The 24217-nt window shown below is 42.6% G+C and overlaps 1 protein-coding gene across 2 annotated transcripts in view; it reads right to left on the bottom strand.

The window, feature by feature from the left end:
• Positions 1-24217, bottom strand: part of Shisa9 (shisa family member 9) — a 302431-nt gene that overhangs the window by 25520 nt on the left and 252694 nt on the right. The gene's annotated exons all lie outside the window — the stretch shown is intronic.

The following is a 24217-nucleotide window of genomic DNA, read 5'->3' as shown; positions in this document are numbered from 1 at the left end:
ACCAAACCAACCAAACAAACAAACAAACAAAAACCCAGTATGTGGGGACAGTAGAGAACTGGCTCAATGGTTAAGAGTCCGTTGTGCTTTTGTAGAGAACTTAAGTTTGATTCTCAGCACCTGTAGTTAGCAGTTCACAAATGCCTGTAACTTCAGCTCCAGGGGCATACAACATCTCGGGCCAACTCAAGAACTTGTACTCATGTGCACACACTCACACTGGCACACAGAGACTCAGAATTAAAACTAAAATAAATATTTTAAGATAACAAAATTTGTGGACTGGGGAAATGGCTGGGTGACATGAGTTCAAATCCCAGCACCTGTGTCAAGAAGGCAGGCATGTACATATCTGCAAGCAGTTCTAGCACTGGTGGGCAGAGACAGGCAAACCCTTGGAGCTTGCCACCCAGCCTAACAGAAACAACCAACTTCTCATTCAACGAGAGACTTTGTCTCAAAGGAATAAAGTGGAGAGCAGAGAGGTGATACCCAATATCTGGCTTCTGCATGTGTGTGCACTGATGTATAAATCCTGACACACACACACACACACACACACACACACACACACACACACACACACACACTTAAGAACAAACAGGATTTGTGCAACAAGAAGTTCGACTTCAGTAACATTCAATGAAATATAACTCAGAAGAGCTCCTGGAGTCTACCTATTTGCCAAAAAGCTGAAAAACAGGAGGACTGTAGGCCACCAGTGATGGTGTAAGTGCTGGGAACAGAGGCCTCAGAAGCTTGAGATCTGTGTGCAACCTGATCAGCTGCCATACCTGCAGAAAGGAGCTGGCATGTTGTACTGACATTTACAGGACATGTATATGTGATGCAGACAGTTTCACCTCTGGTAACCAAGCCTACAGAAATATATAATTGCCAGAATGTAAGGATCTTTGTTCAGAAACGCTTTTTGCACTATTTCATTGTATTTTGTTTTTTAATGTAAACTGAAAAAAACTAAACTACTATTATGGGAATTCACAAATTCATGAATTCATGAAACTGCTAGGGGGAAAAAGGTTTTAAAGTAAATCCACACTACATGTCTAGGAAGTTTCCAGAGACTGGACAGGAAGCACGTGAGGCAGTACATATGTTAGAGTGTTTATCTTACAAAACAAAAGGCACCTACTTCTTCACATGAAGGTTTGTTTGCATAAGCTAAACAAAAGATTATAAAGCACACATATTGAATATTGACTACTTGGGAAGGACTGAAAGGGAAAGGGGATTTTCAGAAAGTTCATCTTTTCAATGCATTGAGATGAGATATGAAGGAAAAGCAGAATATGAGTCAGGTGTGGCAGATGAGGAAAGGCACCGCAGAGAAGTTACAGGCAGAGAAAACAGCAGGCAGATTTGCCACTGAAGGGAAGATGGCAGGTTCAGGTTCAGACTCAGAACTGGGGAGTGGTCCTTAGTCTTGACATGCATGGCTGGAAAGTACAGCATGAAGGAAGTAGAGCAAGATGTGGCAGCAGCAGCTGGCAGAGCCCAACCAGCTCGTTGGGAGACCCCATTTTCACCTTGGCAGCAAGGAAATGAAGTTCAGGCAGAGAGATGGTCAATCCAGGAGAGTCAATCAGGGCCCAGGCTCAACCAGAGAATCTGGTAGGATCTCTCCAGCCTCAGGAAGCACCTGTGTTCATCAAGATGCACCCTGCTATCAAGATGCTGGGGCAACTTGTGAGATTCCATTAGCTGGCACTCACACTCACTTCCCAGCTTCTGCAGTGCTTGGCTGCTGACAGCTCACCCAGCTGTGATATGCAGAGGCTTGCTCTCAGCTGATGGGGCCGCCATGCTGGGCTTGGTACGTTTCACACACCTCACCCTCAACACCTGGGTGGTCTGCAACCAGTGCCCCCTGTCATTTAGGTGCAGAGGTATAGCCACTTGCTTCAAGGTGGGGCTAACTATCGAGAGACAGTGGGTGCTCAAGAACTCACCCTGGATTGGGACAGGTTTAGGACTGGGGTTTTCCATAAAGGGTCAGATGGTTTAGACTTTGCAGGTCTCTGTTGCAACTACTCAATCTGCCATTGTAGGGTGAAACTAGCCTGGATATTATACAAAGAAACAGTCGTGTCTATTTCAGTAAAATTTTATTTTCAAAACCAGGTGACACAGGTTTGGCTCAAGGTCTTTGTTTGATTATCCCTGTCTACACTTTACCTGACACTTTCATTCTTGTATGGCCACTGTGTTCCATTTATGTTTCCCAGTGTGTGCGTGCGTGTGTGTGCGTGCGTGCATGCGTGCGTGCGTGCGTGCGTGCGTGTGTGTGTGTGTGTGTGTGTGTGTGCGTGTGTGTGTGTATTCTTTGAAAAGCACTCACCAAGAACCATGAACTGAACTCCTACCTCAGGCTCTGCATCTAAACGATGCAATTCATGATATGTATGGATATTTTTGTATTCAGAAACCAATGAACTCAGTTGTAAAGAGACAGGATACCATAGCTGCTCCATAAATATAGGGAATATGTTTTTATCACTACACACGTCTGGGCTATCACATAAACCCAGATGTCTAGAGCGAGTGCTGTGAAGTGTAAACCATCTAATCCAGCCTCAGGCTGGCATCCAAAGAGGTAGGGTATCCTACAGTAGCTTTTGACTGACCCCCAAGACAAACAAGTGATGAGAGGAAAGGTGTTGATGAGATATGGCTTTCACTATGCCCTGGACCCTGAGATGCTCCTACATTTTCCTATGCAGATCCCACCTCCAGAGGGTATGTCTTCTACCCCTGAAAATGTCAGGCCAAGCAAATATTTTCCCAAATGTTGGTCCAGTAGAAAGAGCTTCAGCATACATTGTCATCGCCTGATGCTCTCTGCTTCTTTGTATGTGTGATGTGATTTCTTTTATTGTATAGCCACTGTGTTTATAAATTTAGAATCACCATTTCCTTTAATATGCTTCTTCATTTCCATCAGAGTCATACAATGAGCTGCCAATCATATTAACTGTTTGAGTGTGGGCTTGCCTAGAAATCATGAGATAAAGCCTTAAATGTAAGCACATTTGCGTATGATCTGAGGAAACACTTTCAACAGAAGGGCAGGAGACACAAGGAGGAAATGAAGCAAAGAATGTGAGACCGAGAAAGATACACTGGTGGTGTAGATGTAACCAACAGTCTTATTAAATAAGAAACACAGAGAAGATTCAGAGAAGAAAGCCAAGAGGTCAGAGCTAAGAGCCTCACCCTTCCTGATTCAGGGATCCTCTTCAGCCAAGAGAGCTCTCCGAAAAGGACCTACTGCCTGTGTGTATGTCTTTATATACTCTAGTTGTTCTGCCTTCTCATTGGTTGTAAACCCAAACACGTGACTGCCTCGTCACTGCCTGTATGTACCGCCCTCCAGGTCCTTAAAGGCGTGCGCCACCGCCGCCATGCACTTGCTATGGCTCTAATAGCTCTGACCCCCAGGCAACTTTATTTATTAACATACAATTAAAATCACATTTCAGTACAAGTAAAATACCACCACACTGGTGGTGAACTGGTTGAATCCCACTCTGGAATTCTACTGCATAGTGTTGAATGTCTCCTTCACAATACGTCACCACAGGAACAATGGGGCTCCCTTTGTATTTACATAGCAAGTCTCATCCATTGCTGGTTGAAGATCTTTCTTAAAAATCTCAATCTCAGGTGGGACTCAGGTTTGTATCAACACGGCAATTCTCTTGCCCCTGCCTTGCTACCAAGCTGCGTTAGAAACTTCGAGGTGGAAAGCAGTAGGAGAGGCATGAGAGAGGTTTGCTGACAGATACAAACATGAACTTTTATAGTCAAATAAAAGGACTAAATTCTGGTATTCATCTCATAGTAGGGTGACTGTTAACAATAATGGATTATCTAGCTACAAAACCTAAAAGAAAGGATTTTTCATGTTCTTACCATGAAGATATGATAAATGATTGAGGTTACAAATATGTTGATTACCATAATTTAATTGTTACATGGCATAATCCATGTATCAGGGTAACACACTTTACCCCTGGATATGTACAATCATTATGTGTCAATTAAAAGTAACATAAAATAAAGCTTCAAAGACAGACTGAGTGGTGCATAAGGGAAGCCCAAGGACATAAGGAAACTGACTAATGACCCAGTGCCAGGTATTTTGTGCCCCCCACTGAAAAGATCTCAAACAGTAGCTTGTCTAGTTAGAACTGACACCCTCAAAGTCAGTCTTCTGTCCCCTCTGTCCCTGCATCCTGGACCCTCATCACTATACGCAAATCCTATTTCTAAGCTCACCAGGGAAAGCTAACCACTTCATTAAAGGAGGAAAGAGCCTGTAGAGATGCTCCTCACAGGACATCTTGGGACAGCTTTTATATTATTAAACAGAATACTTAATATTCCTTTACAGAGCATTTGCTCTTAGATTATTTCTGCTAAGTTTTGTGCTACCTCAAGGGCACTGAGTGGTTATTGAATATAAGTAGGTATGACGGAGAGGGCCCACTAAAATGAACCCTCTCTAAAGAAGAAACGAGGCTGCCCCGAGTCATGATTCTGCTTCACATTCAGAAACTTAGGAAGTAACTTCCTGGCAGATTTCGATAGCCATTTTGTGCTAGCTTCCAGGCACCAGATATTCAGAAATATTAAAATTGTAACCCTCAGGGAAGCCATCAAGAACTGTTAAACAGATATTTGTGGCTGGGTTTTCCTGGACAAAAAGATAGGTTAGACCTCAGAGCCTGCGATCTGTTAAGTTCCCCCAAATGTACCCAGCAAAAGAGACCCAAAACAGGCCTATGAAAGGAAACCCCTAATGTATAAGAAAAACAGACCAGCAGTGTGAAGAATGCAAAGCATGGGAGATTATGGCCAAGATGAGAAAAGAACTATAAATGTGTGCGTGCATATGTTATCTGTAGCTGTGTGTACAAATACACACTTATCCTACATCTATACTGTATGCAGACATAATTTCTTTTGCAGAGTTATGGCCATAGAGGAACCCAGTAGCACTAGTGGTGTCTTTCTCGTGGAAGGGTAGTTGGATTTCTCTTCTAGCTTAGCTCAGAGAGATCTCATGCACCTGCATTGGAACAGACTCTGTGCAACCCAACAAGAAAATTCCACACCCTTATAATGTTACAGCTCATTATAGCCCTTAAAAAGACTACAGAGCCTTTGCTGTTCTATGATGCGAAACATATTCCATCAACAACCTCCATTAGCATGCAGGACGCCATTGACACCCCTGCACTTTTCTCCTAAGACAGAAAGGGCCCTCGTGTACCTGACAGTAATTTTTAAAGAAAGCTGGGACATAATTACTCTAATTGGAGGCATCTAGTATTCTTACCCCGAGGTAACCATCTTGGAAGTACCATTATTATGTGGTATATCTTAGTCATTCAATAGAAATAAAGTGCATGCAATTCAGATCATGCCAGTTAGGGTAAAAAATGCTCAGTTACAAGCACAGAGAGGGTGTTCTGAGCTTCTGTGTGGGAGACAAATGATGACCAGTGGTTCATTTGGATGGAATGACAACAGAAAGAGCCCCAGAACATTTTGTAGGGAGGAATGGCATGGAAATATACAAGAGGGTCCAAGCATGCTGCTTTGATGACACTCAGGAACTAGCTTCTCAAATGCTATCTCCCTGGCTTGCATTGTCATCTCTACCAGCAAGGGTTGTGTGCATGTTCATGTTGACATGCAGGTGTGGGTGTGCATGGGGAGGCCAGGGGTCAGAGGTCAGCATCAGGTGTCGTCGTCGTCGTCCACTACTCTCTACTGTATTGTTGAGACAGGGCTTCTCACTGAACCTGGAGCTCGTAGACTTGGCTTGAGTGGTTGGGCAGGGCATCCTGTCTCCAGCTCCCCAGTCGTGGGACTGTAGGTTCATGCTGCTCAGCCCATCTTTTCTACTTAGAGACATAGGAATCAGACTCAGGCCCTGGTGCTCACATGGTAAGCACTTCCTTGACTGACAGTCTCCTCAGCCTCTGTTAACTTTTGTTGGAGGATAGATGTTTAAAATTTTTCTGTGGATGAATGTTTTGTCTGCATGAATATATGTGTATCGTGTGTATGCCTCATACGCAAGGAGGCCAGGACAGAGTGTCAATACCATGGAACTGGAGTTACAGGCAGTTGTGAGTCACTAGGTGGGTGCTGCAAATCAACCCTTGGTCCCCTGAAGAAACAAGTGCTCTTAAGTGCTGAGCCATCTCTCCAGACACTAATGTAAGTAGTTTTAAATCTACTAAAATACTTACAGTATGGTACAGAAACATCCACTACTGCTCTTGACCCAGTTTCTCTATTATGAACATGTCCTTTTGGGATGTTTGTTACAATCAATGAGCCAATATTGATAGGTCACTAACAAAAACTCACACTTCATTAGGGTTCCTTTCACTCTTACTAATGTCCTTTTAGAATCCCATTTCAGCACCACACTAAACTGAATCATGTCTCCTTCATCTCCTTCAGCCATGACAGTTTCCTTAGACTGTGCTTTTTTTTTTTTTTCCCGACACAGTGTTTCTCTGTGTAGCATTGCACCTTTTCTGGAATTCACTATGTAACCCAGGCTGGCCTTGAACTCACAGAGATCCACCTACCTCTGTCTCCCTAGTGCTGGGATTAAAGGCATGTGCTACCACTGCCTGGCTAGACTGTACATTTTTTATGCCTTTGATGGTTTTGAGGATCATGGTCAGGTGGGCATCTTGTCTAATGTCAATTAAAAGAAATATGTCTCATGTCTTCCTTGTGATTCAGTCAGGGTTATTGGCTCATGAGAGGAAAAGCACAGAGGGAGACACTGTCGTCATAGCACATCAAGGACGTACAAGATGGTGACTTATTGCTGAGATGTTCCTTTTTATAACCAACACAGTTGGCAGTGCTCACTGGGCTTCTCCACTGATGACCTTCTCCACTTCTCCTCCTTTTCACATCCCCCTTTACTCTCTGGAAGGAAGCAGATGTGCATTGTCAACACTTAAGGAGCAGGAGTGGATGCTGCATCTCCTCAGAGGAGATGTAATACACGAGGCGTTTGGAACGCATCTCATTCTCCATTCCATTTTCATTCCTATCATTGCAGACACATGAAGTGTCACATGCCTTGGGTTATACCACAAAATACTTTGCTTTGTTGTCTTCCTCAATTTGCCACTTTGCTATACTTTCATCTTTTTATGTTTGGGGGGCATTATTTATTTCTTAGTAATGTAATATATTTCTAGGATCATATTATATATTTCCTGTCCTGGCCCAAGGATCATCCATCTCTTCAAGGACCTGGTTCATTTTGCTGGAAAAAAGTATTAGACACCAAAATTTGTGTATAAGGGAGCTATGGTTACTTTTCATATCACTCTGATGACAGAACAAGAATATTTCCATTGTGAGGACATAGACATATGCACATATCTATAAATATCTATATATGTAACCACCTTTACCCGTATTAGCCTATGCATGCATTCATTCTGATGTCCCTAACTATGATCCATTGTCAAGTGCATCACCCTACCTGCTTATCTTAGCTCTCCACCCTGATATTAAACCTGACTCCCTTTGCCCTCCATTATTGATATATGGATATATATAGATCATGATATATTATCATATATATATATAGCAATGCTACAATGGACATGGATGTGCAGGCTCTCTGGGCTGTAGATATCACTCTGTGTGCTGTGAATGTGTTGCTCTGATTTGGTTGATAAATAAAACACTGATTGGCCAGTAGCCAGGCAGGAAGTATAGTATAGGCAGGATAAGCAGAGAGGAGAATTCTGGGAACAGGAAGGCTGAGTCGGGAGTCACCAGCCAGACACAGAGGAAGCAAGATATAAAGATAAAGATAAGCCATGAGCCACGTGGCAAAGTATAGATTTATAGAAATGGGTTAATTTAAGATGTAAGATCTAGCTAACAAGAAGCCTGAGCCATTAGGCCATACAGCTTTAATTAATATAAGACTTTGTGTGTTTATTTGGGTCTGAGCAGCTGTGGGCCCAGGCGGGGCTGGAGAAAACTCCAGCTACATCTCTGTGGCATGCTGAACTTGATTTCTTTGTGTTTATACCTGGAATAGTAGAGCAGGATCAATTTTAGTTCCTTTTTTAGTGTCTTGAGCAACCTCCATACTGATTTCCAAAGGGGCTACACCAGTTATTTCCACCAAACAATGAGTAAGGATTGCTTTTTCCAGCATCCTCACCAGCATTTGCTGTTGTTTCCTTGATAGTGAGATTCTGACTGGAGTCAGATGGGATTTCAGTGCAGTTTTTTTTTTTTTTTTTTTTTTTTTTTTTTTTGTGGTTTTTCGAGACAGGGTTTCTCTGTGTAGCTTTGCGCCTTTCCTGGATCTCGCTCTGTAGACCAGGCTGGCCTTGAACTCACAAAGATCCTCCTGCCTCTGCCTCCCGAGTGCTGGGATTAAAGGCGTGCGCCACCACCGCCCGGCCTCAGTGCAGTTTTGATTTACATTTCCCTGATGGCTATGGAGACCGAACATTGTTCATACATTTATTGGCCGTTTACTTTTTTGAGATTATAATATAATTACAACATTTTCCTTCCCTTTTCTTTACTCCAAACCCTCCCATATAACCCTCCCCTTCAAATCCATAGTCTCTTTTTTCACTAATTGTTACTACACACATATATGTATGTATATATACGCATATAATACACACACACATACATATATATATATATATATATATTCTTAAATATAACATGTTCAGTCAATATAATGCTACCTCTATGTATGTTTGAGGGCCAACTGTTCGGCACTAGACAACCAATTGGTGTGCTCTTCCCTGGGGAAGACTACCTCTCCCCAGCTTTCCTCAGTTACCTGTAGTTCTTCCTGTAGGTATGAGGCCTCATGGAGTTTTCCCATACACACTTTGTCATGTCCACTGGTATCTTCCTTGTTCATCTCATATTTGGGCAGTCATATTGGTAACACTTCTTTTGAGAACTGTCCAATTAATTTGCTAATTTATAGAACAAATTATTTGGGTTTTGGTATTTATTTTTATTTTAGTTCATTATTGTTCTACATGTTAATGCCTTGTCAGATGGAGAAAGGGTAGGGATTCTCCCCATCCCTTGGGCTCTCTCTTCACTCTCCTGATTGTCTCCCTTGCTGCACAGAGCTCTTTAATTGGAAGCCATCCCATTTGTCAGGTTTGTTGTTGAGCTCCTGGAGTCTTTTGCCTGTGCCTGTATCTGGAAGTGTTTTCTCTGCTTTGCTCCAGCAGTGTAGAATTTTCCCATCTTACATGAAAGTCTTTGATCCACTCTGTACAGGGAGGGGGACAGATATCGAAACTTCTACACATGAACATACGAAGATCCACTTCCCTGGCACCATTTGTTGAAGGCATTTGACTAGTTTGCATTGTTTTCACTTTTGGAGAGAGAGAGGGGGAGGGGGCGGAGGGAAGGAGGGAGGGAGGGAGGGAGGGAGGGAGGGAGGGAGGGAGGGAGAGAGAGAGTGAAAGAGAGAGCCAATTATTATTATTTATTTGCTCTGGAGAATCTATGCTTGGCAGATTCTGGGTAGAGCTAGGAATTTAGGGTTTATGAGGAGGTGCACAGCCAAGGAAGAAGGACCATAATGACACTAACGGTGGAGAACAAGAAAGCCCTGCCCATACGTAACAAACATGGAGAATAAGAAAGCCCCGCCCATACGTAACAAACATGGAGAACAGGAAAGCCCCGCCTACTCATAACAAATACAGAAGGTAAATGAGACACGAGACAGTCTTCATGTATGCATCCATCCACTTTTCCCTGGAACCTCTATGTATCTACATATTCTGCCCCATTTCACAGAGGAAGAAATCAAGGCCCAGGGAGGCTTTGCCCACATGATACCCCGTGAGAGTGGTGGAGCCATCCTGAACCTAGCAGCCTGACTCTAGGAATCCATGGTCTCAGCCATTTCCTTACTGTCTCTCTAGGAGCCGACATTCGAATTTCTGACATTTAAATGTCATTTTACAGCTAGATAATAATCAATTTTTAAGCCAGGCTATTATCTTTGGAGGGTCTCGCCTCTCCAATTCCTTCATCTCCACTCACTAGCATATTAAAGGCAGGACATGGTTGGCAGGACAACAGAGTTTCGATGAAGATGGACCAGAGAAGAAAGACACCTAAAGCTCAGCTGCATTGTGTCTTGAAGGGCCTAAGGGTGAAACAAGAGAGACAAAGAAGACTAGATTCTGTCATGTGACTTCCCCATCCTTGGAACTTCCAACCTCAGGTAAAGGGGCGATGATGGATGAATTGAGGGAAATGTCAGAGGGAGGTCACCTGCACAGCTCCTGTTTGGGATTCCAGGGAGGGTTCACAGATAAAAGCTCTGCACTCTTTTTTTTTTGGTTTTTTGAGACAGGGTTTCTCTGTGTAGCTTTGCGCCTTTCCTGGAACTCGCTTTGGAGACCAGGCTGGCCTCGAACTCACAGAGATCCGCCTGGCTCTGCCTCCCGAGTGCTGGGATTAAAGGCGTGTGCCACCACCGCCCGGCAAAAGCTCTGCACTCTTGGGGATAATTAATACAGTGGAAAAAATACAGTGGTATAAGCTAACCAAATGATTGCCTAGTTGGCTCAATGATTCTGAGATAGTACATAGTCTGAGATCTCAGGTTTTACCTCAGAAATTGGTCATTGAACCTGACACACACAGGCAAATAGAGTGAACTTCCTCCCATTTCATCCTACACTCCTTTCTCTCCCAAGCACATGTAAACCACAGTCCATTCAGACATAGGTCATATACTCCAAAAGGCTAAATAAAAGGCACATTAACCATGTAAAAACATTTCTCTACATTATTTAATATCATTTTATAGATAAGGAAATCAAAGCTCAGAGAGAGACTTGGGTAGATGGCTCAATAGTAAAAAGGCTGTCATGCAACCATGAGGACCTAAATCCAATCCGTAGAACTCATATGAAAAAACCAGGTGTGGAGGTGCACTTGTGATTCCCTGTGCTGGAGAATTGGAGACAGGTCCTGGGACCTGCTGGCTGGCAAGTGTAATCCATTTGGCAAGTTTCAAACCAGTGAGAGACCCTGTCTCAATAAAATGATGAATAGTACCTAGGGAATAACACCGAACATATACTCTGGTCTCCACATGCACACATATGCATGCACAGTTGCACACATCCATGCACCCTCACACAAGCACACACAGAGGAAAGAAAACGAAAAGCTCAGACATAGTCAATGACTTGGCCAAAGAAAACCAGCTTGTCATGATAGCAGCAGGATTTCCTTCCAGGTTTGTCTCTGCAGTGCTTCTTCCAATGAGCCAGGCTGCTGCTAGCATAGCACTAAGCCTTCGGTGTGGACAGAAAGGCTCCTGTCTCCAGTCCCTTTCCTTCTTCATGTAGTGTCCCAGTCAGAGGAGAAAAGCCATGTCCAGACCCATGCCCTGCCCAGACCCATGCCCTGTCCAGATCCATGCCCTGTCCAGACCCATGCCCTGTCCAGACCCATGCCCTGTCCAGATCTATGCCCTGTCCAGATCCGTGCTTGTTTCTTCCTTGATCCAGATAGCAGAGTTTAAATTGTACTCACAGAATGAATGAGTCCTCCATTCTACAAAACCCAGTGTCCTTGTGGAGTTCCCCTGTGCCCTTGTCTCTTCATTAGATTCACACATTCATTCCTTGGCACAGACTTCAGTATTTCTGATCTTCCAGGGTTTGTGTTTTGTGGGTGGGTTCTAGCTTTTATACTATACTCATAAAATTCTTTTCAAACCTTTCCACAGTTGAGAAGGACAGTGTTTTTATCTGACTCCAGAGGCCATGGTTCCCTTCATTCCCACCCTTTCCAACACACCATGCACAAGACTCAGACTTCGGCTTCTGTATAGGACCATGACGGATAACAGAATGACACACGAATGCACTTTGGGAGGCAGTTCGAGATTCGAACTGCGACTTACTCGCCTACCTATAGCACCTTTGATATATCATAAAGTGTTTATGGACCTCAGCCTCTAACCTCCAAACTGGGGCCATAACAGCTTCCTCCTGAGATGCTGTAGGGATTACAGTCACGAAGCAGATGGGTTTGGTATCACAGGCGAATCATTACGGGCACCCCCAACAGTAACCAAAGTTTTATTGCCTCCAATTACCCAGAAAATCAAGGCAACATAAAGAGGCCATAAGAAGAAGGATGTTAGGTTTCAGAATGCTTAGACACAAACCAGAATTATTTTTTCAGCTATGTCAAAACTGGACCTTTGTGAGAGAAAGGTCAGGAGATGTCCCTGCAGGCACCAATTGCTCAGGTAATTATCACAACAACAGCAAAGAAAATGGACATTCAAAGTCAGAACAGAACCCTGGCTTTTAGCTCTGCCTTTCTTCTCCAACCTTTCCAAATTTTTATGCCTAGCATCCTTTTAAGGGGGAAACCTGAATATTATATTATTTGAAATACCGTGTAGATTTGTCTTTGGCCACAAGCACGGAAAAAAAGCTAGTCAAAATTACCCCGAATTTGTGAAAAGAGGACATAGCAAGCTACTCTCCGACCAGAAAATATTCATGCCAAAAGAGAATGAGTCTCAGTAGCAGAAGGAAAAGTACCAATTCACAATGGAGGAAAAAGAGAAAACGCATAATAGCAAAACCTTTGGCAAAAGCAGCTCATGTTGCCCTCACGGTTACATCTTCACATTATGCAAGCACTTATTTTTATTTTGACCATTTAGGAAGGGAATATTTTAAACCTAGAGTTGTGGAATATTTAATTAGTGTTCACTTGTGGCCAGTTTTAGGTCAGTCCTGGAGAACAGAGATTCTGGGATTGTACTTCAAGTAAAGAGAGCGCAGAGTTGGAGGCACATGGGCTACATGATAGAAGACCTGATTGATGGCACAAGTTATAATCCACACAGTGAAAACTGTGACACAGCCAGACAAGAGCACTCATGAAGGTGCAAGAGAGGAGCTGGAGAGGTGGCTTGGCACTTACGAGTGCTCATTATTCTTAAAGAGAACCTGGGTTCAGCTCCCAGCACACACATGTGGCTCACAACCATCCAGTTTTAGGGCATCCAATGGCCTCTTTAAGCCCCTATGTGCTCCTGCATGCAAATGGTGCACATAAGCTCAAGCAAACAAATAAAATAAAACACACATACACAGAAATAATTTTTTTAAGTGCAAGAGAGGGCTGTGTAGCTTGGCTTCACAAGATAGAGAATCTTCTTTGTCTATATTCTAAAAAACCCACACACACACAAAGTAACAAAGACAGCAAAAACAAGAGGAGATGATTAATTATAATCTGAAGTACCATTGTGTATATGCTTAAGGAACTCAGTTACCATTTCTTGCCACAGTGTGTTGTTATCAGCTCTAAGCAGATTGTCTCTGCCATGCGATCATGGGAATGCTGTGGAACTGATGTTGGAATTGATCCCTCAGCAAAATGGCATTGAGAGGTCATGAAACCTCTGGAGATAACTAGAACACTAGGATGCACTAATGAAGGTCTCATGGGACTGTCAGTTACCATGAGAGAGGGCATCTGCCCCTTTGGTTTTGCAGGGTTTGTCTCTGCACACATCCACTCACCCTTCTGTTTCCTGCCATGAACAGATACAACACAATGCCTTTGCCAGATAGAGCTGCCCAATCCTGGGCTGTCAGCCTCTGAGCCCTGAGATAACTCATCATCTTTCCTTTATAAATTATCCTGTCTTGGGTATTTTGTTATAGCAAAAGGAAATGGACTAAGACAGGTATTTAACTTGCCACTGATAGCTCAGAACCATCACATGCATACAAAGGATTGTTCAATGCTCATACTAGCCATCTCGGCTAACCTCATGATAGAGTTCTAGAAGTGGCCACTTGCCCCTTTGCTCACCAGCCTCAGAGTGCTGTGATTTCATTTCCTCTCTTCTCCCTGCACCCTCTCCTATGACTCTTCTTATTCTGTGGTCTCCATTTGTCCTGGCTGTCTTTCTCTGTCAGCCACAGGAGCAAGAAGTAGCCGATCCTTTTGACCTTCTTTATTTTAAGCCTTAATATGTTGTGGGACTAGAAATCAGGTGTCCACAAATGTTAGAACAGATTACAAAGGAACAATTAACCACATATTAAAAGGCCATTTAGTCCGTAAAACGTTCTGCTTTGTGTTTGTGAACCTAATGCTGAACTGTCTTTTACCTCTTGGCTTGAGTGTCACATCCTCCAAGAGACCTGCTTCGCTTCCACAGGATCAGGCAAGACAGTTTTACATTACGTCAATATTTACATCAATGATATATGTATATGGCATGCATATGGCAGTGATCTTATAAAATATCACTCAGTGGTGCTGTAGTCATCTTTGTATAAGTACACACAATGATATTTGCACATCAGCAAAATAGCCCAACAATGTGCTTTCTAGAATGTATCCCTGTTGCCGAGTGATGTGTAACTGTGCTCTGTGAGCCCCTTGATTAGCCTGGAAGGCTATGGAACAATGGACTATAAAACTGGATGGTGTTAACTGAAGAAACATATTAACCTCCAGTTCTGGGAGCTAGGAGTCCAAGATCAAGATGTGAGCAGATATACTTCTTCCTAAGTTAGTGAGGGAGAGCCTGGATAGACGGCATCTCGATATTCCTTGGCTCATAGAGAGCAGCTTTCACCTTTCATGTTATGCACCTGCTTCATCTGAATTCCTTGTTTCGGTGAGGGCACCAGTCTCCAGCAGGGACTCATCTTATCTGCAATGACCTTGTTCCCAAATAAGGTCACATTCATTGACATTAGAAACTACACACTTCTATATATGAATTTGGACGAGTAGAACTCAATCGAGAAGTGTATTTTCTTCATTACTCACTTGACAGCTCTTTTTCCCATACCTCTTTGAGACCATGGAATATGTCTGTTTTCTTCCTCACACCTGCCCTGCCCTAGCTTCTCACATGGAACTTAATTCTCTTATAGGGGAGAAAGGGAAGGGGACTGTTTTCAGATACCTTCTTTGTAACAGGCAATATTTCAGACACTGTATTTTACCTCAGAGTCAGACTTTGCTCAAAGCAAACTGCACAGGGATTAATACACTAGTTTAGCAATATAGGAATTTGGGATACTCTGAATTCTTTTTCTCTTTTTTGGAGTATGTGCATAGTGCATAAATCCTTTGTTTATGGAGCATTTGATGCCTAGGACTGAAAACGACAAGAATAAGGAGGAAAGGGGAAGATAATAAAACAAATGAGAAAACCGGGCTTAGCTTACCCCAAAAGCCTGGATACTGAACTACTTGGGCAATAACACAGTACATTTCTCCCCTGAATGTGAGATGATAACTAAGTGAGCCACAGCATGTCTGTAGAAAAGACAGTTGATACAGTACTGACAGTTGATACAGTACTGGGTAGGATCTCCAGACAATCCTGTATCAGGTGCTTGCTTGCTTGAGGTAAACCAGTAAAAGCATTTGGATCAGTTTTAGTCAAAGCTGCCTGTGGCCAATCTGTGGAGCATTGGGAGGAAAGAACACACAAGAGCTGGTGGGGAATGGAGAGGAACAAGGGTCTGGATGCAGAGCTACAGAGAACAGGGAAATCTTCATACAGCTAAATATTTCTAAACCACCAGGCAAACAGATGGTCTGACAGCAAGGTCTGCATGGAATTTTGCTTAAGTGGTATCAGACAGGTGCATTAACCCCTCTGATGACTCTGCTTTGTCTCTGAAGCAAGAAGAGGGTCAGGGGAATGGCTTCTCAATGAAATCCTTGCTGTGCAAGCACAGAGCCTGAGTTCAAGCTCTAGAATCCACTAAAAAAAAAAAAGGTATGTTGGCTCTTGTTTGTAATCCCAGCACTGGGGAGACAGACAGGTGAGTCCCTGAGGCTCAGTCCAGCCAGTCTGACTTAGGAAAGAACCCAGAGACCCTGTCTCAAAAATAAAAGTGGGAAAAATGTATGATGCCTAAAAGACCTCTAGCCTACACACAAGCACACAGACAGACGCATATACACGGGGGTGCTGGCATGTAGACGTGTACATCAAAATATAAAATAGTGCAGGATAGAGGGGTGTATGTGATGAAAATACATTATCTTCATGTATTTTTTAAATACATGAGTACAATTTTTTAAAAAGTCATAATACTTATCTCAAACGGCATGCTCACTCTCAAAAACACCTGGAAAATAATCCCACAAGAGTAAAGGAAAATTCAAAATATTGGGGAAGACTGGGTAAATTTTATTGTCAAACTTTGGATCTTCCAAGATCAATTGTTTGTTTATATTGTTTTCTATGCTTGTTCCACATCCTAGCATGATGAAGTGTCCCAATGCCACCGCCTCCAGTGGTGTTTCTTGCCTTCCAACATCAGCTCTTCATACCCCATGGCACCATACTTATGGCTGATGGCATAGAACGAATTTTGTTAAAATTCTTATTATTGTCTCTCCCAATTCTTTTCTGAGTCTCTTAGAGTAATTGTAGGTAACTATGGTTCTGTTTCCCAGCTTTACACTGAAATGCCTATCACAGGACATTTTATTTTTAAAAATTGTTCTTGAGAATACAAGCAATATTATCCTACCCATCCTCCCTACTAATTTCCCCAGGATTTTAATAATAAAATCCACTCCCCCCTTAACCCCTCCTTTCCTGTGTGTCCTTCTCTCTCTCTCTCTCTCTCTCTCTCTCTCTCTCTCTCTCTCTCTCTCTCTCTCTCTCTCTCTCTCTCTCCCTCTCCCTCTGTGTGTGTGTGTGTGTGTGTGTGTGTGTGTGTGTGTGTGTGTGTGTGTGTGCTCACGCTCTCTCTATACCACAGCTGCTGAGTTCATGACTGCAAGAGCCACGCTGTATCTAGTAGACAGCATTCCACAGGACACACCCTTCCTCCAGCTCCTATATTCTTCCTTTTTCCTTTTCCTCCATGTTCCCTGAGCCTTGTTAAGGGGTCTAGAATTGATGCAGATGTCTCATTTAGAGGGTAACACTTGGTATTTTATTCTTAATAGTTTGACCAGTTATGATTGCAACCAGAAGCTTCTCTGAACAGAATGAGATCAGCTCAGGCCTATGGACACAAACACAAATATTCAGAAGGTAATCTAAAGATGTCCTCCAGTTCTCCTTCCAAAATATTTCCCAGATTCACTCTTTCTCCTGTCTTCTTTCTAGACCAAACCACCATTGTTTCTTCTAGAGACAGATATGTCTGTCTTCCTCCTACCCACTCCCACTATATGAACCTCCCACTAGTCAGATTAATGTGCAGTGCACATATGCCAGCATACCAATTCCCCTTGCATCATAGCATGCTAAACAAACACACACCATGGTAAAAGTCTCATGAGCACTTAGCAGCTGTTTTCTCTGCAGATATGCTGCCCTACTTTCCCATGACTCCAAACAGTGCACCCGGAAATCTGAGGCCTCATTTGTACACACACACACACACACACACACACACACACGTACAGTCATAATGTTAACTTTTTATTTAGAATTCTTTTTGTTTAGAATGCTTTCTCACTCATCATGTTAGACTCTCCTTGTATCTTCTTTTTTGGAAAGTCACTCTTTAACCTCCTCATAGAAATGCAGTCATTAAACTGTTGCAATTAATTACTAGTTACTATAACTATTATAGAATGACAAATTGATAACAATACAAAACCCTTTCCTTTTCCTTCATAACCATAGTTCATGAAATTGTATCTACTTGTGTGGCTATTTATTGATGCTCCCTCCTTCACCAGATGTACAAACTACATGTCTGTCCTCCTTCCTAGAATAATTCCTGTGCTCAGCACAATGTCTTCTACCCCATGGTAACGTCTTAGAAAGTTTTAGGAATCAAATAATGAATTGATGATGGTCAAGGACCCCAAATGTTACTCCAGTTGCAGCTAGATTCAATCAGCTGTCTCCTGGCAATGGTAACTGGCTACCTGAAAAGGAAATAGCTCCCATATCAGCTTCTTGAGACTGGGATTTTTATATCTTTCTACAGGGTATCTGTCATCTGACTTCATGAGGGCAGCTTAGATTCTCATATTCTTAGCTCCCAATATTTTTGAGTCGAAGCTCTTATTCAGCCAGTTTATCTTATTCAATCTAAGCACAAAAGTCAGCCATGGTCAGACAGGTTTGAGGATAAGCGTCCTGCCTATCTGGTCCAAGTTTTGGTGATCTGAGACAGGGGCAATATTGCAGGGCTCACTGTGGAAAATGTCCTCCCTCTTGGCTATGAGTTGACCATTTTAGAAGTTAGAAAATTAACCAATGCCCTGGATGAGCCTTTCCATAGGAACTTAATGTTAAAATATGGAAGTGGTAAGCATGCTATGTCATGAACAAACATGTCAGGCACTTTGCAAATGGTCTAATAGTTCTGTGGAGCTGTGGAAGCCACAGTTTCTGGTACATCTAAGTTAAGAATACAGTTAGCCAGAAGACCTTTCTTCTTAGACTTTCAGGGCTTTCTAGCCACCCCAGTCTCCCTCATACTGCAAAGATCTCAATATCTTGGGCCAAGACCAACTCAAAGAAAAAGACTTGAACAACAACAATTTTAAGTCTTATCCCACTAATCCAATCCTGTATCCAAGGTAATATTTTAACATACATTCTACCAAGGGGAAGCAGATCTGTTAACTTGACCATAAGATCACAGAATTTTTTACATTTGATACCTTCATCTCATCCTTTAAACTTTCTGCTAGGGCTATGATTTGTGAATTTCCATGGTGAGCCTCAATATTCTTCATTCATGAGAATGGGAGAGGCTATTTGCCTTTTATAACCCACTCTTCTTCTCAGGCCACCATGGTCAGAGCCAAGGACAGGAGCCATGCTCATTAGGAGGAATCTCCATCAAGAACTGGAAATGGAAAGCAAGCTGTGTGGGTATGCTCAGGTGTGAGTCCTAGTTCTTCCGGTAGTAGCTGGATCACTTGGCATACTTTCTTAGCAGTTATAATTTCTTTGTTTCTTCAGCTGAAATGATAATCATAGTACCTACCTACAGGAACGCTGTTGTAAGAATACTATAAGCATACAAAGATGTTTATGCCTAGGACACAGCAGCCAATAACAGCAGTGGGATTGAGGGAGCCATTACTGCTAAGAAGTAATAAGTGTTTTAGATGTCACAACTGAAATAGGAAAAAATGTGCTGTTCTTCTTAAGGTATCTTACATTTAATACCAGGCCTTTCTAGAATTATAGAAATTATTATTGAATAGGACAGAAAGGAAGAAACCAACTGGCTGCAGAAAAGGTGAATCTGGAAATAAACCAAGCTGAATAATGAGTGCCTGACTTCTCCCCAGCAAGTCCCACTGTCTAGGCAATACTGCAACACCCAAATGTGTGTCTATAACTGCACACATCTGAGGCTGGCATTTCTGTTCCATTTTCCTACACTCTAGTAAGGTCAGAGACATGGAAGTAGGACATTGTCTGTGTTGTTGAGAAAGAGGTAGTCTCTCCCAGCAACCTGGAGCTATATGATTCTGCCACATAGCAAGTAGTTAAATGCTGAGAATTAAATGAGGCTCATCTGTCAGTCGTGGGTGGCACCAGCTCCATCTGCTATGTCAGGAGCTGGGATGTGATTTGAGGAAGCAACCTTCAAAGAGTGATGCTTCAGCTAAGACGTAGATGCTTCTCCAGGAGATAGTGAAGCCATGAGCTTGAAGGCTCTCCCAGCCCCTTCAAAAATTTACAGATGAAACAAAAATGAAAATAAGACCTGAAGACGAGGCAAGCTTTGATATGGCCACTAAGCAAATGTGCAAGATGAGAGCTAGCCCTCAGAATTACAGACTCTCTCCCTGATCTACCCTTGAACCTGACCCGTGTGTGGAAAGACACCCTGTACCCTGAGAAGAATAGCAGGATCTCTTTCTTACCCTTGGACTTGTCCTTTAAGTTCAAACATATTTTCCTCTCTATTCTCCACAGAATCTCAGTATAAACCCACTCACTCACTCACTCACTCACTCACTCACTCACTCACTCACTCATTCACAATAGTTTGGAATATCTTTCTGTACAAGACATTGTCCCTGACACTAAGACTATATCAATGAAAAAGTAGACCTCAGTGCTTAAAGTTCACAGCCCAGCAGACAAGACAAAAATTAGACAAAAAAGAAATCATACAAATGGATGCCTACTTAGAACTGCCAGATTATTCTTAAAGAAAAAGTTGGCTAACAGCCATGCCTAATGCACTCGTGGTGGGATATTGTAAATAACTGACTATAATATTTCCCCTAAGCCATTTTTGTGTAACAGGCACTTCCTTATTATGCAGATGCTCAGAGGCAGCCAGAGTCTCTGAGAGGAGTTTGTATAGTGGGGTCAGACTACAAAAGAGCCCAGGTATTGATTTTTGAGGTTCCAAATATAGTATTGATACAAACAAGCATTTTACAAACCAGTGTTTGTTTAATTCTATCCCAGTAGGCATGAGGACTTCTAAGTTACAGGAGAGAAAATTCCAGCTAGATAACCATTAATTAAATGAGTTGTGTGTTCTTTTAGACAGAGCATTGTACACTGTTCATGGTAGAATCAAGATGCCAATCTCTCTAACCTGTAGGTTTCCAAAACATCTCAGGATTTGGTGGAGGTACACACACACACACACACACACACACACACACACACACACACACACACACACGGATGGTGAATTGAGCAGAGAAAAGGAAATGCCAAGAGAGTCACACTTTCCGAAGTAAGAAAATGAGGAGGATCCCCAGCCCTGGGCCCTCAAAAATCAACAGTGGAAATAAAAGGTTATTATTGGATCCATGTGTCTTGCCCAGCTTTGGAGTAACCACACAGATGAATAACATAAAGTCAGCACCATGGCTCATATATTGTCTCAACAGCAGATTAAGAACAGAATGGGAAAAGAGCAGTGGATGATCTGAGGGCCATGGATCTGTGAGGCCATTATCTGCCTTGAGCTTCGGCCCACCCCACCACCCACTCCTCCAAGTGAGGTTATAATGTAACAATAAGCCTGTAATTATATTTTACTTGTGGGGGAAAAATGGTGATGAGTCAAAAGTCAGCTCATAGATTCACTGGGCATCAGTCTTCCCACAAGTGAGAAGGGCCATGCTTGGGTTGAATCTAGAACCCTCACCACATGTGATGGTTAATGCTAATTAATCAGTTTGACAGGATCAGAAATCACCTAGGAGACACACCTCTTTGCAGACCTATGAAGGATTGTTTAGGATAGGTTAGCATTTAGACACACCTGGCAGGGATTATCTTCATTATAAAAGCTGAGGTGAGAATATCCACCCTAAAAGTAAGTGGCACTATTCCCAGGGTTGGGGTTCTGAACTTCATAAAAAGAGGAAAGCTAGCTAAGCCTGTGCGTTCACTGGTCTCTTCTTGTTGACTGTAGTTGCAATGAGACAGTTGCTGCCTCCCTGACTTCCTCACAGTGATGGAGTAAACCAGCTGTGAACCAAACAAATGCTTTCTTAAGTTGCTTTTATTGGGCATTAGGGGAAATACTATAGTCAGATACAAGTGACACTAGGGGTCCATGTACTTGGGTCCACCTGGCTGCCCTGGGCTGGGTCTCATGGTGTCTACAAGAAGTACTTGGGGCTGAATGACATAAGAAAACTGGACCATGAGACGTTCAGTAACTGGCCATTAAGTTGTGAGACCCAGGCTCTGATGACAGGAGACTTGGAAACTTGGACGAGTCTTGGAATCAGGGAAAGAAGACATGGCAAGATTTGTGACTCATACAGTCAGAGGCCAAAGTGGAAACTGAGTTCCTCTGCAGGAGTAAGGAGCAATGGCTCACAGCAACCAAGAACCAAACTGGGTAGCTGAAGCCACTGGAACTAATGACCACAAGCAACACCCCGACAAGTACACATAGAGACTATGTGAGACTTCTCTAAAGTAAGATGTGACCTCAGGGATAAGAGTATGACATATTGAATAAAATTATCATAATTGGGTGAGCTTTCAACATTAAGCAAAATAAATACAAACAAGAGAAATGAATGTGCTACTTTAAAAGATACACTATATTACACCTCATAGAGAGAGGGCAGAAAAGAGGAAGTGAGAGAGAGATTGAGGTTCGAAGTTAAAACCCAAGTCCTGTCGCTGTATGGCTTTGGTCATTCACTGCTGTATTGCTTGATTTATTTATACACTGTATTTCAAGTAAAATGGTGTTAGACCTTCTCAGGCTCAGAAATGCAAGAGGAGCCATGTTTCAGTGTCCACTACTACCATTGTGCACCCCTCCTCCCAAACACTAATTCCCTAAATGAACATATCCCTCCTAGGGATTCTCAGCATCCTGCTGAGAAACACTGGAGCTAATCCCAAATCCCTTAAAGACCAGCTGAGGAAGCCCTTCACCTCTTGTTGGCCACATGCCATCACAGTCAACTGGAGAGCAGTGAAGTTAAGCCTGGGTAGATGCTGACCTCAGAATCCAATATCAGCTATGTCTCATCCAACCCAGAGAACTTCCCATCCTCAAGAATATTTTCTCTCAATTTAACCCTTAAATTGAGAAACCCTTAAATCTCTGGAACATGGGAAGAATCACCATTTTATCTTATTTTCACTGACAATTTTACACCTTTATGAGATATAATGTGGATACACACAGAGTATAAGGATCAAGTGAAGGTAATTAGTACATCAATCACTGTAAACATTTGCCATGTCCTTGTTCTGGCTAATAGCTACAGTCTCAGGCAATAGAGCAGGAAACCTTTTTCCTTCTACACTGGGATGTCACAGCTACCAGCCAGTCTCTACCATCTCCCTGCTCCCATCTCTTCTTTTCTAAAGGGGAAACATGAAGCTCAGTGAGATCATCCTACATACAGATCTGGGAACCAAGCTGACTCTACTCCACAGCAGGTCCTGCACTGTAGTCCCCTGTACTGAGGACTGGGACACAAGGTGGCTTTTCTTGGCATGAGAAGTCTCCCTTTACTTATCTCAGGACTACCTTTGACCCAGGATGGTGAAGATTGTTCCTTGGTCTCTGTGTGCCCTCACATCCTCATAGCCTGCCTGACCCCTTTATTTGGAAAGGAGGAGAGATATAGAGCCTCCCCCTGAGTAAGCAGCTCTACCAACACAGCCTGGGCACTGGTGTAAGCACTCAGCAGTTCAAGTCCAACTGTTCTCCTGGACATCCCTGTCTCCTGACCCCTGAGTGCAGTACTAACCTGCTCTACCGATTCTTTCTCATCAACAGTTTTCAAATGTCTTACTCCCTATCTCTCCCCAGCTCTGCCCCCATTTTCTCTGTACTACTTCATGCTACCATATTTTTCTGAAACCACCAATGGGCCCAAAGCTCAAGTACTGTGGCAGGGATAGAGGGAGAGGATGTATGCAGGTCACATGAGGAAGAAAGAGTTCTGTGTTCTTAGAACCCAGTATAAGGCCTGGAACCAAAGAAAGCCATTTGCTGTTAAGTGAACAACCAGGAGTCTGGAACTTGTCATGTGAGCAGATTTTACAATTAAGGGCAAAAAGTAGAAAACAAATTATCTTGTACACAGTACATACCTGTATTCTCAGCACTAGGGAAGCAAAGGCAGAAAGATGGGTTCTAGGTTAGTCTGGCCAAATACCAAGATGCTTCTCAAAACAGTAACAGAAAAAAAATCTAGAAAAATATTACTAGATTCATATAATCTAGCAATCTCACTCCAGAGTGTATGTCTAAGGAAATAAAATCAGTATGTTGAAGAGAGATACCTTCACTCCTGTGTTCACTGCAGTGTTATTCATAATCTCCAAGAAATGTAAATACCTCAGTGCCCATCCACAGATGAATGGATGAAGAATGAGTATAATATACAGTGCTCACTTTGGTAACATATAAACTAAAATTGGAATGACAGAGTAGCAGAGAAGGATATGTGGCATACACACTGTGAAATAAGTTTCAGCCATTTAAAAATATATGAAATTCTGTCCTTTGAAACAATAGGAATAAAAATAGAGGTCATTGTGTTAAGTGAACTAAGCCAGGCATAGAAGGACAAGAATGATCACTTATAAGTGTACTCTAAAAACCTCAATCTCAGAAAGTTTGATAGTAAAATGGTGGTCAATAAACAGGGTAGA

The sequence above is a fragment of the Peromyscus californicus genome, unplaced genomic scaffold (assembly GCF_007827085.1).
Source record: "Peromyscus californicus insignis strain IS unplaced genomic scaffold, ASM782708v3 Scaffold_3__1_contigs__length_106647218, whole genome shotgun sequence".
Lineage (NCBI taxonomy): Eukaryota > Metazoa > Chordata > Mammalia > Rodentia > Cricetidae > Peromyscus > Peromyscus californicus.
This window is presented reverse-complemented; position numbering and strand designations above follow the sequence as displayed.